Source organism: Pteropus medius, unplaced genomic scaffold, assembly GCF_902729225.1.
Source record: "Pteropus medius unplaced genomic scaffold, Ma_sr-lr_union100, whole genome shotgun sequence".
Lineage (NCBI taxonomy): Eukaryota > Metazoa > Chordata > Mammalia > Chiroptera > Pteropodidae > Pteropus > Pteropus medius.
This window is the reverse complement of record NW_024347788.1, coordinates 4,325,418-4,338,551: the sequence shown is the minus strand read 5'-3', so window position 1 is coordinate 4,338,551 and position 13,134 is coordinate 4,325,418.

The window sequence follows — 13,134 nt, the reverse complement described above, 5'->3', positions numbered from 1 at the left end:
CACCAGCGACATTATGCTTTGTTTTATAATAGTTTAAATATGTCTTAAGATTTTAGTATTGTTTGATTACAATTTACTTTTAAATGCATGGTGGTCTTAGACTTAACACTTCAATTCTATGCCTCAGTTCTCGCATCTGTGCACTTGTTCCTGACAGGAGCATTCTGAAGATACAAATGCAAATTAAGAGATAATGACAGTTATTACTGCCTTATCAATATCATTTCCCCGTGTTTAGCTAGGTCACAAAGAATGTCTACATTCTGGAACTAGCTTTAAAACAAATATATAAAGAATAAGTTAAACGTTTCTTTCATCTTGGGGAATGGCTTTTATTAAAATACACTAGATTTTTTAAAGTATTGAAGTTCTGATTGCTTGAAAATGTCTTTATCATTAAAATAGATGCTCGGATACTAGCATAAAATTGTATGTATGATATTCTCTTCAAAAATGTCAAGCAATCAAAAGAAATGATTGCTTCTCTCAAGTGCTGCAAAAAGCCTTTAACCCCTCTCTTTTTGTACCTTTCTCTTGAACTATAGTTTATTCTTCTATCTGTTATTAGTTTCTCTTCAAATGACATCAAATAAACATTTTCTACATCATCACAATACCATGATTCTTCGCTCTCGGAACAGAAATAAAAAAAAAATCTATAAACTTTGCCCTTTTCTATCTCTAGATTGTCTGTCAATGTAAAACATTTCGTCTCCACCATGTTAAAGAAACTCCCATAAGTCTTAACAGTTTATGTGCATAAAATTTTGCAAGATTCTAATACAGCATGAAAAAGGGAAGTGAAGCATTTAACCTGGGCAAAATAAGAGAAGAAAAATATCAGTTATTGACACTCTTGGAAAGTTTTTTAAAAATGTAATATGATGAAATATCTTAGGCATTGGCAGATATATATTTTTTAAATTTAATCAATTTATTTAGTACTTGCTTTTAATATAATGTTTTTAATAACTCTGAGATCATTACCAATAGTGAGATGAGGTTTATCATTATTATTATGAGGCAATCTAGGCCATAAAAATCATCAATCCCTGTTATATTCAAACAGAGTAAAATGCTCAACCTACACATGTATGTTGTATATAGATATAAATTTTGAGGAAAAATGGAGACTTTTTGGAGTAAAATAGCGAACTGAGTGACTGAGCAAAGTGCTCTGAATTAGAAATAGGAAAGTGAACAGAAAACATTCATAAGATAGTCTAACTCTGAATTTGATATACAGTTAAGTGATATTAAGAGTAATACATCAAAATGATCCTACATAACAAAAGACCTATTAGTAAAAAGGCACTCTATATAACTACAGTTACTTATATTATTTTTTACCTAACATAAGTCATATTTATGCCAGTTGATATGGAGATTTCTCTATGAAAGACACTGAGTACACTAAAGATGTCAACATTCTTTGATACCTCTCCCATCATGTGATGTGTGCCCTCTCTCCTCTCCTTCAATCTGAGTGACCTCTGTAACACCTGTGTCCAATAGAATATGGCAGAATGAACACTGTGCCATTGCCCTGAATCTACGAATCTGATAGTTTCCACTTTCTGGGTTCTGAAAGACTTACTCTTGAAATTTACAGTTCTTGTGTGAGAAGGTCAGTTACCTGCTAGAAAGACCATGTAGAGAAATATTGAGACTACATGGAAAGAGAGATGCACCCAGCTCTTCAGGCCACTCTGCCAAGATGCTAGTCCTATAAATTAAGGCATCTTGGATCTTTTACAAGTTGGGCCACTGGCAGAAAATCACACACCAGACCCAGTCAAAAACATATAGAGCAGAAGAATTAGCTAGTAGTCTGCTCTACTTTAGAAACTTTGCATGTAAATTAGGCATGTTAATTAATATGAATATTGAAAACATAATATACTTCTTAGCCAGAAATTAGCTGCAAGGTCAGGTCTTGCTCCAAAGGTGGCCAAGATCTTTAGTCTGGCTTCCAGCAAAGGCTAAAATTCAAACAAAAAATCATACTGGGGCAAAACTGGCAATTTTGGCCACAGTACAATAGATATATACCACAATTAGAAACATGATGTTTACATATGACAAAAGCAATCACAATTTGTTAACTTTACTCATGTAATTATTATAAATTTACTGTACATCATTCATTTAAACTATACTGTTCACATTTTAATGTTTTTTCTTAGTTATTTTTGGTGTCAGCTCTTCTGATTTGTGTTTCCTTGTGTTTCTGGTTTTATGTCACCACAGCAACCTGTATTGAGTCTTTCACCATTAAATACGGTGACAGTAAGTTTATATTGTCTTTTACTAGGTTAAAGAAATGCCCTTCTATTTCTAATTTGCTAAGGATTATTATCAGGTATAAATATTAATTTTTCCAAATGCTTTTTCAGATGAATTCAGATAATTCTTTCAGTCAATTAATATAACATAAATAGTTAAATTTGTAAATGCAGGAACAACCTTGTATTCATGAAATAAACCTCACTTACTAAAGGAGTCAAGATTTCTTTCTTTTTTTTTTTTTGTACTGTCGAATACAACTTGCTAAGTTTTTATTAAGAATTTTGGTATATTTAAAAATAATATTTATTTTTAGTTTTATTTTGTTATAATTTCTGTAATTGGGTTTTGGTATAAGGACAATATTGATGACATTGAATGGTCACATATCTCTTTGATGGTTAATTTTGTGTGTAAATTTCATTGGCCTAAGAGATGCCCAGATAGCTGGTAAAACATTACTTCTGGCTGTGTCTATGAGAGTGTTTTTTAAAAGGATTAACTTTTGATTCAGGAGACTGAGTAAAGAGAGTCATTCTCTTGTGGGCTGGCACCTCTCTTGGAAGCCTGAGTGGAACAAAAAAGTGAAAAAAAAAAAAGTGGTAAATTATTTCCCTCTTCTTGAGCTGGGATGTCCTTCTTCCCTTTCTTTTGGACAACGTGCTCCAGGATATTGAGCTTCTGGGTCTGGGACTCAGACCAGCGGCCCCCTGGTTCTTAGGCCTTAAGCCTCAGACTGAATTATATCACTGTTTTTCCTAGATCTCAGGCTTACAGGTTGCAGATCAGATTGTGGGGCTTATTTGCCTCCATGACCATGTGAGCCAATTTCTATAATATTCTCTGCCTTTCTCCCATGTTCTTTCATTTTACATAATCTCCAAATCAATTAATATGTTGAACAACATACACATACCTCCAGGGGATACAACAAATACCATGTTTCATTAAAGGTTAATTTAGACTAGAAAAGATATCAGAAAATAAAAATCACAGTTTTCTATGAAGAATATTTATCAGCAGAACATACTTTTATATCTGGTACTTTATTATCCATTATAATATTTCTTTATGTGCTTTTATCAATATTATTCTTACATTCAGCTAATAGCATCACCTTAAAATTAATCTTACAGTAGATATCTTGAATCTTTTCATTGTCACAATCACATTAATCATGAGTTTGCAAATTTGTTCATATTTACTTAGTGCAAAATTTATTTCAAATACAATTTTTACTTTAATAACATTACTGTTTATTCATCTGATGTCCAAAGGAACTAACATGATTGTCTGTTACTGTTTCAACAAAGCAAATTAATCAGTATTCCTAGGTCATGTCTTCCTAATCTAGAAAATTTAGCCAGCAATACTAAATTACAATGAAAGTAAGAATTATTGAAAGTTGTCATATTTTTATCTTTAAAGTCAATCATCTCATTTTAGATTTTGTCCTTATTAATCATAACTAAAGTATTTATAATAGCAAAGAAGATTTGTTTTAAAAGTAATGTTGTATTTGATAAAATTTGAATATATACTCATAACTTTTATAGTTTAAGTGAGCTTAGACACTAATTTGGAAAAAAATAAGCCGAGTTATACTACCTCAAAAATAGCCATATTTTAATAACTGTTGTGGAAAGAAAGGAGCACATAAAGAAAGTGATGAGAGATATGTTTCCTGTTTATCATTTCAGTCCTTCCCGAAATAAATGTCTAAACTATTAGAAATGTATTTACCGGGGGATGGGGGGTGGAAACTTTTTCACCATTCCTATGTGTTTTATGGTAATTTTAATTGTTCTTAAATCATACTCCTGTGTGTGTATGTGTGTTCATATATTCATGTAGTATAAAGAAAATTTGTTTCTATGATTTGAAATGTGGGGCATGAAGAAAAGAAATACAGGTAGTTTTATCACTTAAGATGCTTTTAGTTGCAAGCATCAAAAAGTAAATATAATGTAGATCACGTAACTGAAAAACTTAGCATAATGGCATCATTTTCAGTTCTGAGTTAATCTATTGTCTCAACAGTGTTATCAAAAAACAAGTTTCTCTCTGCCTTTTATACCTGCTCTTAGAATGTTGGCATAAGCCTAAAATGTTTTCTGTGACTTCATGTTTCGAGGTCCAAATGAGAGAGATAAGGCCTCTTTTCCTCTTTCATCTAACATATGTTCTGGGTTTAATGAAGTTTGAATAAATTGTCACCTATTTATTGCTGAACAAATTACCCTAAAATGTGTATGGCCAAAGAGAAATGTAGTACTATATATTAATCTGCTTGATTTAGGCTAATTATGGCCCAGTCTGGAAAAGTGAATAGAGTCAATCTCACCTAAATTGCTTGAGTATTCTAATAAAAGAAGAATGAAATAAATTCTAGGTATAGAACCATAATGATTGAGCACAGGTATATTGAGATTATCAGTCCCAAAATATATTACAAAAAATAAATATAGTAGAAACAGATCGGATGAAAACATAATTATAGAGCCAAATGATATTAAACCTAAAGATTTTTTTTTTCAAATATGGTGTTTGAACAACTAGTTATCCACTTGGAGGGAAAAAATGAGCATTGACCTTCACTTCATACCATGTAAAAATTAAGTTGATATAGTAGACTTAAATTAAAAATGTAGAATTATGCCATCTAGTAAAAACCATAAAAGAACATATTTTCACTTCCTGAGAGTAGATAAAAAATCTAGATAGAACACCCTAGGAAATGATCACAAAGGGAAAACTCAATAAATTAGACTTCCTTGTAATTAACAAATTCTCCTCAATAGGCATCAATAAGGAAATGAATAGCCATTTCAGAGGCTGGGAGAACATAGTTTTAAAGCATAAGGTGGACAAAAGATTTGTATCCAGAATCTATAGGAAACATTTACAACTTAAGAAAAGAAAGCAAAAACAAACTGCTAAAAAGAGAAAATAATGAAATACATTTTATAAAGCATTTTACACGAAAATGTATTCATAATCATTAACCATAAGGGAAATTAAAATTATATTTAAAGTGGGTTTTCACTAGAAACTTCAATGGCCAAATTTAAAATGACACCATATGACAGCTAAGATGTAGAGTAACTGGAACTCTCATATGTAGAGGGTGGACATGTAAAACAATACAACTTTGGAAAAGTTTTCTTGGATACAAATTCTGGATACAAATCTTTTTTCGCAAAATAAAATGTACACCTATCTCGTGAATATAGAAATTTTATTTTTAGGGATTTAGTGAAGATAAATGAAAAAGAAAGTCCATTAAAGATTGTATATAAATGTTCATAGCAGCCAGAAGAAGTTATAGCTACAATGAACATTAAACACAATCTAACACAATCTAACTCCAGCCACTCTGGTCAAGGTGTTGGAGTAAGTAAATGCTGTGCTCACCTCATCCCTTGATTACATTAAAATTACAAATAAATTATAGAACAACTGCCCTTGAGAACCACCTGACGACTAGCAGAATAGAATGCTTATAGCTAAGGATATAAAGAAGAAGCCACTCTGAAACTAGCAGGAGGGGTGGAGATGCTAAACAGTCTGGTTCTATACCCACGTACCCATATGTGGTGGCTGAAAATTAGAAGGAATATCTTGACTGTGGAGTTTCCCCTGAAGAGCAAGAAGTCCCATCACTTCACCAGTTCTCTAGCCTAGAACACTAGACTCCTAGGGCCAGGAAGAGGATTCCCCCACAAGAGGCTATGAAAATCAGCAGGGATTCATTTTGTCTGGATAAGACAGAGAGCTGCTTGAGGTCCAGGCATTCCTCTTAAAGGGCCTGTGCTTGGACTTGCTGAAGAACTCACTCGCTCTGAGCTTCAGTAGTGGGGCAAAAGCTTTAAAAGTGCCAGGGACATATGGAGAGGAACTGAAATGTCTGGCTTTAGGATAACGGCTGGAGGGGCAGCTCTTTTGGGACTAAACTTCTGGCAGGCACCATTCTTCCTTCTCTAATACCTCCCCACACCCAGCCTGCAGGCACAAGTAGGCACCAAATCTGATTCTTCATCAAACTAGCACCATCCTGGTGATCTCCTGAGAACCCTCCCTACCTAACCTGCACACCCTTTCAGCAGTTGTTCCTCACAAGCTGCCAGCCTTGGCCTACACTGCAGGCTTTCCTAAAATTTCTCGAAGTTCCACAAACCTATAACAACCAGCAGCTGGCCTCAGCATGCCCTGTACCTCTTGCTAAGTGGCTTCTGCCACTAGTGGCAGTAGGTCTTGGTTCCCCGCATAGCCTCTGCCGAGTGCCTCCAAGTTCAGCGCAGGCAGCTACCAATCGCAGATCACTTTGTAGCTCTTGCCATGTGGCCCCTGGCCAGCCACAGACAGCAGCTGACCTGGGCTTGCACCAGAGCCCCTCACAAGAGGCCCTATAAACAACATGCCCAGTGGCCGGCTTCTACCACACAGGAGCGCAGCCCAATTAACTTCACAAATGAGACACTCGAAGGGTGGGTTTGGCAGGCACCAGAACCCTACTCCAGCAAATACCACTCTTTGGGTTCAGCCACCAAACTACAGATGATAATCTGCTATAGTCACAGCCATTCCTCATAGCCAGTCAGCCTTAGGATTAATCCCATCTACAGATGTGCTAACAACAATCAAGGGTCAACTACAGCAGGAGAGGACACACCATTCATACAACGGACACACTCGGCAATATAATCACAAATATCCTGAAACTGTTAATGTGTGTATGTGTAGTAAAATATGTTGTATATACACTAAATAGTTACACTATTATCAGAGGAAAATGAGATTATGGGAGTCTATGTTTTTAGTTCCATTTTCATATTGCTTTACACTTTTTGCAAGCTTTTATTGTTGAATAAAACATATTAACTTATGTTAAATTATATTAATATAAGCAATAGCAGTATTTATTAATGTAAACATGTTTGCTCATATTTTCTTTTGGAACAGTGAAATCTAAATGAGCTTTATGGGAAGAAATTTTATAGTGTGTATCAGAAATATTAATAATGTTCATGTATTGATGACTAACATTTCTACATGTATTAATCTTTGTGTTAATTTAAGAAGAAAACAGGAACAATTTAGAGGTAACAGAATATTGAAAAAGTTAAATATATTATTGCATATATACAGAATACAATCATTTTTGAAACATATAATGCCATATAATAGGATCAGTAGTTAATACTAAGTAGTATATAGAACAATAAAGCACATATTTTGAATAACCTACTGTTGAAAAAATATAAATGAGAAAAGATAGAAAATTTATGTATCATTTTTTTTTCCAATTTTTGGCTATTACAAATAATACTCTTACGAATGTAGTTATATATGTCTTTTGATTCACATATATGAGAATCTCTTCTGGGTTTATACTTAGTAGGGGAATATCAGTGTCATAGGGCAATCCTATGATAAACTTTAGTACACACTGTCAAAAAGTTTTCCAGTGTGGTTGGACCAGTTTGTGCTCCTACAGGAGTGTGAACATTCCTGTTGCTTTATAACCTTCTCGATACTTGATGACGTCAGCAACATTAATCTCAGAGTTATAAGTTTACTGGTGGTCTCTTCCTCTTATCTTCATCTTTTATGTTCATCCATTTTATGAGTGAGTCAAAATAAGCATAAAAATAAGATAATATATTCAATGTTATGTATCACTATAGACCTTTTACTGCACTTACGTTTCTGAAGTTACACATGTAGAATTCTCCTAAATCGGTTAAGTAAAAAGAGTAGGATTAATTTAAAATATGTTGTGAAGATAAATTGCTCTGTAGATTTAAAATGACATGGAATAAACCACACTCTTTTATGAAAGGGACTTCCAGATGTGGCAGAGGGAAAGATTCGCTGACTTGGGAGGCCTTTTGTATCCCCAATGTGCCTGCATCTGTGATGATAACAGTCCTTCATTAATGAGAGGGTTCTTTTCCTTAATTGGAAATTTCTAGGCCTGCTCTTCAGCATTTGTTTAGAAAAGTTGGCAATGAACCATAATGTCACTTCTGTTTATTTCATAAGTGCTCTTGTAAATAATTGTATAAAATCCTGTTATTCACATTTCTTAAATAACAAATAGAGATTATCAGTTCTTGTGACCTGAGCTCATTATCTTTAATCTCTAGTAGAAAATATCATAGAGGATTTTATTTGCTATTCTCAAAAAGATATGTATTATGGTATGTGTATATACATATTCATAATCTCCTCTTTCTGGTTCCCCCCTCCCCTGCCAATAAGAATTGCCTGAACGATTAACATGTATAGTAACATACCATACTTGGGATATGTCTTCCCGCTTTTCAGTTCGTTCCTTGGGATTTACATGTCCTTACTTAACATGATCCTTGTTTCTGTGATTATGCAAGAAATCATGCCTGATTAAGTTCAGACAGTTTGCAAGGCAGGGGGTTTGTGTAACTGCGAGCATGCTCTGCAGGTTTTGACTTAATTGTCATCTCTATGAAACTAGATTAAGGGATGTTTTTTAAAAAGAGTGCTGCTCATCTGTTTGTTCATCACATTAATTTAAGTTGTTTTCTCTGCTGTTTGTTAAAATTCTACCCCCATGCAAATTTGGCGTGGTCAGTTTTTTGCCTGCCCCATCTGCCCCAAGGCATTATATCACCTTGTTATACATTATCATGTATTGGGTAAACTTTCTGACTTTGTTCAGATATCCTGGATGATAAAATTGCCAGAATAAGTTCATTTGTCCCTTGGGATAACTATGTATACTTTTCTAATCTATACGGATGGACTTTCAAGCATTTAAAGCATAAATATTTATGAAAGATATTTCATATTTTTTCACATTCTCAATGCGAAATAATATATTCCTCTTGACTCATGGTGATGTAAATCCAAGTCACATCATTTGAATCGTTTTTCCTCTATAAATCAGGCAATAATAGGGAATTCATTTTCTGACTTAAGGTCTAATTCTCCACTTTCCATAGACATTGTAATAAATACAATATTTGTTTACTTGTATTATCAATTAAGCTTTTTATCTCTAATTTCTGTACTTGGAAGTTTGAGAATAAATATGTGACATGATAACTGAGCATAAAACATTACTGCATATGATTTATTCCAGTATTTATCATATCCTTTTATTATTTAATAAGAATTTCTACATTTTCATCATAAGCACCATTTAGAATTTTAAAAACTAATCCAATCACCTGTCTATCATTTATGAATTGCTACATATAATTAAGACAAAGCCTTTTGTGTCAGTCCATATGGAGACTTAAATTCATAGTATACTTTCAATTATTATTCTTTTTAGTATCCTCTTGGAGTGACTTCTAATGAAGCCCGTTGAGCATTGCATAACATGACAATTCATTCTGCAAAATTTCTCTGCACAACACATCTAAAAAGTTATTCCCAAAACTAATTTAATTGACCAATATTATAGTAAGAAGGATGTTTATTTGTGGACTATATAAATGATTGAAAAAAATAGTAGTCCCAAACAAGAGATTGATTATAACCTATTCTTATAAGAGAACACTATAATGAAATTTAAAATGTGTCATATAGTTATTTTTTTGTTTAAATCATTTTAATTATGAATTAGAACACATATAAAAAGCCCTCAAAATGTGTGAACTCAGAAAATGTTTACAAACTGAATGTCAGTGAAACTGCTAGCAAGTCAAGAACTTGAACCTCGTGGCCTCTCATGAGCCTCTAATAGAACCACAGTCTGATCCTGCATGTCCATGAGCATTAGGCGATGAATGTAGTATGCACTTACTTACCTGCGTATCATCTCTTTCTCAGAAGCACATCTTGGACATTCATCCTGTTTTCTACGTGGTTGTAGATTGATCCTCTTGGCTGTAAAGTATGCCATCGAGTGAGCACATAAACATCATTTGTCCATCCTACTCTTGGTGGAATTCAGGTTGTTTGCTGGTTTTGTCTTTTATGAAAAGACTGCCGTGACCTTTAGTACATGCCTGCTGGGGACATCCATCCAAGCCTGTGTTGTGCACACACCCAGGGATGGGCTGCTGGGTCCTGGGTGTTTACAGCTTCAGTTGTTGCTGCCAACTGAGACTTCAACTAGCACGGACACTGTCCTCCATGTCAACACCAGCATTGCGGGTCTTACTGATTTTAGCCTGGTTGTTTTAAAACGACTAAAAATGTTTAGGTATTGTGTTTGCTGAAAAGCAAGGGGCATGCCACTTCCATTATATTTTTAATCTGTTTTTAACATATGAATATGTCATTTATACACACAGTGGTTATTTTATGAGATTAATTAATTTAGAAATCCATGTTCATAGTGGACTATTTATTCTTAACATGAGAGAAACTTTTTTATATCTTCCTGAAAGTAAAATACAAAGAAATAAACAGACAAACATAAATAGTCAAGTGTTCAAAATTCTCTAAAAGTTTTAAATGTGCAAAGCTGACAGGAGCCTGGACCAGGTAGTGCGATGAGACTTTAATTCAGAAAATCACTTTTAAGGATGTCATAAGCACCAAGTCACATAGGGAATTTTTTAGAATCGCAGAGATAGCAAGAGCTGGAAGATACTGCACACCCCTAACACTGACAGAACCACGGGAGGGGACTGAGGACCAGGGCCCACTGGGGCTGCTCAGGGGGAGCTGAGTCAGTGAAGACAGGCAGCCAGCAGCAGAGACACAGAGAGAAATGCCCTAGGTTTCTCCTTTCTCCTGTACTACAATCTTCTGCCAAAACTTCCTGTCATCTAAATCTAGAGGGAACCAGTTAGCAAAGGATTTGACTCAAAATGCGGCTGGCGAATGTGTGGTGTGGGGAAGCCATTTAAGAATGGAAAGGGAAATGACTTAACAGGCCGGTTCCACGTGTAAGGTTAACCAGTGTATATTTTCACCTTTCTACCCATGTTTCACAAAGCAGAAGTTTGTGCTTTTACCTAACGTGAAGTAATTATCTTTTGCACTGAAGAATATTATCTCACCTTATCCTCTGTTGGGGAAATTAAAATTATAATTAAAAACAAAATCTCCTCCCAACCTAGAAAATCTCCCTACAAACATAGAAGAGAAAGAAAATTGTATTAATAAATATGCATTGAACCAGAAGATAATGCATATCACGGCAAATCTGCTAAGAGATTGCAAAGACAAGAAGTAATCTCACCATTATGTATACATGGCTACTCAGGTACAACTTGTTACATGTTCTCAAGAAAACACAAATAAGTAGTCTTCAAGGAAGAGAATTTGAAAACAGCATTTGTCACACATAGTTCATCCTAAAATCACTTGACAACTGCAGTGGCCATCTCTGTTAGCTAATGGACTTCATCCAAAAGAAAATAAACTCATATCTATATGATAGAAGATAGTTTCGCAACTTGGAGCAAGGCACCCACCTAACATAGACTCCTACCCACCCACTGAAACTGGGAAGTAGCGGCCCTATCTTCCTTGATGTTTATATTTCAAAGAGATAGTCCCTAGGTCCTTGAGAAATATGTCCTCGAGTCTTAAAGCTGGTAAGAGGATTGCTAAAATTTTAACAAGTCTCACATTCATTTCAAAGAAACAGAGAATAAATTTACAATTACGAATTTTCTAAAGCAAATGTTCTAAATAAAAAGGAGGAGAAATCCACGTCCTTTGCTTTTGACAATGAGAATGAAGCACTCTATGTGTAATTCATGTTTGCCCTCGTACCCCCAAATAAGGGGAGATGCACTGCCCAGTCAGTCACCAGATCTTTTTTAAGTCTGGGGTCTTCATCTTTCCTTCCAGGTCTAAATGGAGCTGCTCAAAGTCTGAGCAGCTATGGATTCAAAACCATAAAGTTAACCCCCACAGACGCTCTTTGCCCAAAATGCTGGAGGAAGGGAAAAGAGGAAACGAATTGCACAGTGTGTGTAGACATATTCGTAACAAACCATGTATCGTTGTCACTGTCCTCCAATAAGCAGATGTTCAAGAATCTCTAGTTTTTATTTACCAAGACCACTCAGTTTTTTACTGAATATAACCTTAGCACTATTAGAATCTTATTTAAAATAGTTTCTTCCTGGGAAATTGCGTCCTTGAGAAATTTCATTTTGAATTCACAACTTTTGTTTGACAGAACAAGCAGGGTCATTCAAACCTAAGGTCCCTCTTTGAATCACTCCTTACAAGGAATCTTCTTCAGAACAACCAAACTATTTATACACTCTTAGGCAGAATGGTACAGTAAACTATTTTTTTCTATAATATATGGTATTTTAATAGCAATGACAATAATAATAATAGAGTTGTTTGATTTTTGTAAAACAATGCATTTGAGAATGGCAGTGCCATATAAAGGGCCTGTGAAGAGTCCACAAGAATCTAAGGTTTCCAAGTGGTTTGATCAGGCATTACGTTAGAACAAGAAAATTATTATTTGTATTAAGATTATAGTTTTCCAATCCATATTTAAGATCTAGAAACACCATTCAATAGCCTTACTTCATTCAGAGATCATCAAGTTACCCAATGCTTCACTATAAAACTTTCTTTCTATGTTTTTTTTTTCTCAAAATTAAGAAAGCAAGCCTGAGATCTCCCTGTCATGGTCACGTTCTGAACCAGCTGCTATTCAGATTTCATCTGAATCTCACTAAATAGTCTGAATTCCATATTTTTTTTTCTTTCTCACACTCTCATTTACCCATCACTGACAGAGCTCTGATTTCTGCCCCGTATGTTGAGATTTCTAAAGCTTTACTTTTTGCAAAATCCATTTGCGGTTATTTGGGTGTCGCTGCTACTTTGGACAACCCTGATCACTCTCCTGCTAGCATTGTTCCCTGCTTTGGC